At 49.5% G+C, this 3,094-nt stretch overlaps 1 non-coding gene across 1 annotated transcript; it reads right to left on the reverse strand.

Moving 5' to 3' along the window:
* Window positions 1-1,482: 1,482 nt before the first annotated feature.
* Window positions 1,483-1,586, reverse strand: LOC131274690 (U6 spliceosomal RNA). The gene has a single exon (XR_009181978.1). It is a non-coding gene; the product is annotated as a U6 spliceosomal RNA (small nuclear RNA).
* Between the last annotated feature and the right edge of the window lie 1,508 nt (window positions 1,587-3,094).

Here is a 3,094-nt window from a genome sequence, read left to right on the forward strand (position 1 = left end):
GAGAATAGGTACTTAAAAGGTGGAGGTTGGAAGGATAGATGGATGGATGAATGGATGGATGGTAGGGGTGGGTGGATGGATGGGTAGATGGATGAATGGTAAGGTGGACAGATGGGTGCATGTGTGGGTGGGTTTATGAATGGATCAATTAGTAGATAATTATGGACTGGTTAATACTTTGGGGTCTACAGTGACTTGATCTTAACACCAAGTTCTTCTAACAAACCTCTCTGGTTGCAAAAATAACAAAACAAAAATAAAACAGAAAAAGCATAGCTCTCCTGACCACCTTTCTCTGTAAAGGCAATGAATATATCCTTCCCTTTGTCATTCTCTTAGCTAGTATGTTGGGATGGATCACCATGTAGCTGAAAACAGAACAAAACAAACACAATAACAACAAAAATCCCACAAAACAATGTGCATACCCTTTAGAAGCTCCCCAAGCGCTTTGTTGAATCAATGGCCAACATCTGGATGGTAGAGATGGAGTTCTTCCTGGCTAGTGGGTGTGATATTAGCATCTTCACTTTGCCATCCACAAATGTCTGACTCCAGAAAATTCCTTTTCCAGTGAAAATAGATTGTCCATGAGATCCCGGAAGCTTCTGCAGAAAAGGATCTCAGCCTTCCACCCCCATCCTCAGCCCAGCCAGGCTCCAGTTGGTCCATTAAAACCCTCTGAATGTGGAATCCTGTTCCCTGCCTGACCGCTAGCCCTGCCTCAGGCCAATGCGTCAGTCCAATCAGCAGCACTGACGTTAGACAAGAAATGTCGGGGTTTTCCATTCATCCCCCACCTCTCCTGAAGGGAGAGGACAGCGCGGACCACTGCGTTACAGAGGGCAGAGCAGAGATCAAAGCAGAGCGAGATCAAAGGTGGTCACCCCACTCCCCCAGGGGTCCCGCCTCCTGGGCCAACCTTCGATGCCAGATCCAGAGAGGTGAGAAAGGCACAGGGGACAGAACGATGCTGCCAGGGAGGAGCGGTCATCCGCGGACTGTCCAGGCGGGAGCAGACCCTGCTCGTGCTGGCAGCCAGGGGAGGAGGCCGTGCTGGCTGCAGGCCACCCGGGCAAGGGTCTCCTACCAATGACCTCACCCCCTCCAGGGTCCCTCATTCCCCTCTTCCCCCGGTAGACCATTGCGCTAACATCAGCCCAGAGGGGAGCTTCCCCATCTGACCCCATCAGAAGCAGCCCTCCACCCCTCACGCCCATGGAGTGGTCTCTAAGGGGGGGCTCCTCATTTCCAGGCAGTGTCCTCAGCATCCAGGTCAGGGCCTGGCACGAAGGGGGTGCTCCCCAAATGCCTTTTTTCTTAAACAAATCAATTTTATTAGGTACATATCAACAAAGCATACAGTTCATCCACAGTGCACAATCAGTGGTATGTGGCACAGTCACATAGTTGTGCATTGATCACCTCAGTCATCATTAGAGCATTCTCATTATTTCAATAATAATAGTAAATGAAAAAATGAAAAATAGGGAACGCTTCACAGATTTGCGTGTCTTCCTTGCGCAGGGGCCGTGCTAATCTCCGTATTGTTCTAATTTTAGTAGACGTGCTGCTGAAGCGAGCACCCCGAATGCCTCTTGAGTGGGGTGGTGTCCCACCAGGCAGCCTGCCTTCACTCCTCCTAGGACGCAGGGACCGTTGGTGTCTCACTGAAGAAGAGAGCAGCACCAAACCCTTTTGGACAGCGATGGTGTGCGAGAAACTCTGGCTTGGAACAACCTCTTTGGGAGGCTTTTCCTCTCCTGGTGGGCCTGTGTAGGTTTGTGTGTCCCCGCCCTCAACACCCACTCACAACTGGAGAGGCACCCACCTTGCCGTGTGTGCCCAGAAGAGGCGGCACTTTAAAGCATTAAGTGCCACTGTCTGTTGGAAGAACTTCCAAATACCTCATTTAAAACAAAGCAGGCGCGGGAAGGGCCCTGGACTTAGCCGTTTGAGCCGCTCCCTGCTGGGGCACAGGTGAGAGCCTGGAGCACCTGATTCCTGAGAGAAGGTGAGGAGGTGCCGAGGGAACCTCAGAAGCCGTGGCCTTGGCCTTGCTCGTCTCCAGACTCCTGGACCTGTGAGAGCAAAAGCCCCCTGGGTCTGAACTGCTCTGAGTAAGCACTCGGCCATTCACGGGGAGAAGGTGTCTAAACTGCACGTCCTGTCTATGGGAAAAGATGAACCTTGAGCTTAGTGGAGCCAGGGCGAGACCCCAAGGCACCTGGCCAGGTGACACAGCCCTCTGTGGAATGGGGGCGGAGGGGCAGAGAGGAGAGATGGCTCAGGTGTGGACTTTCAGGGCGGCCTGGTGGCTACCTGGTGTCTGCCCTGATCCCAGCTCTCCAGTCTCCCCTGGGGGACTTCCCTACAGTGGTCCTTTTTTTTTTAAATTTTATTGAAGTTTTTCATTTATACATGAACATACATTAACAATAAGTGTATAGAAAAAGTTGTGAACTTACAAAAAGGTATAACATCCCCCAGGGCATCACCCCACCAGCAACACCGGGCATTGCTGTGAAACGTTTGTTACAAATTATGAAAAATAGGGTCAAAATCATATTAACTATAACCTATGTCTTACATTTGGTGTATTTCCCCCCCAACCCACCCCATTGTTATATTTTTAATATATTTTTATTATGGAAGTTATGAACTTACAAAATAAGTGTTCCTTATTTTAAAGAAATAAAAGCCAGGCAATAATCTGCCCTATCTTCTGCCTTCTAAATGACAGTTCTACTCAAGTGCAGTGGACTTCTCTGCTTAAACCACATTTGTGAGGTCACTCTCCCCCCGTTAGCTTGCCCGGTGTCGTTTCCTTCCTGTGGCCTCTTTAAAGGCTGCTGTAGCCACATGGGGGTTTCCCACTCTTTCCCTAAAACTGGAAGGACGTGGGTTCCACAGTGGCTGGCGTTTCCCTTTTATCAGCACATATCTCAAGAATCCAATCATCCTTGCAGGCTGATGTGGCCTGTGGTACATTTTTAAAAAGCAGTTTTATTGCGATATAGTCACCTACCGCACAATCAATCCAAAGTGTACAACCAATGGCTTTTAGTATAATCACAGTGTTGTGCATTCATCA

The sequence above is a fragment of the Dasypus novemcinctus genome, chromosome 19 (genome assembly GCF_030445035.2).
Source record: "Dasypus novemcinctus isolate mDasNov1 chromosome 19, mDasNov1.1.hap2, whole genome shotgun sequence".
Taxonomy (NCBI): Eukaryota; Metazoa; Chordata; class Mammalia; order Cingulata; family Dasypodidae; genus Dasypus; species Dasypus novemcinctus.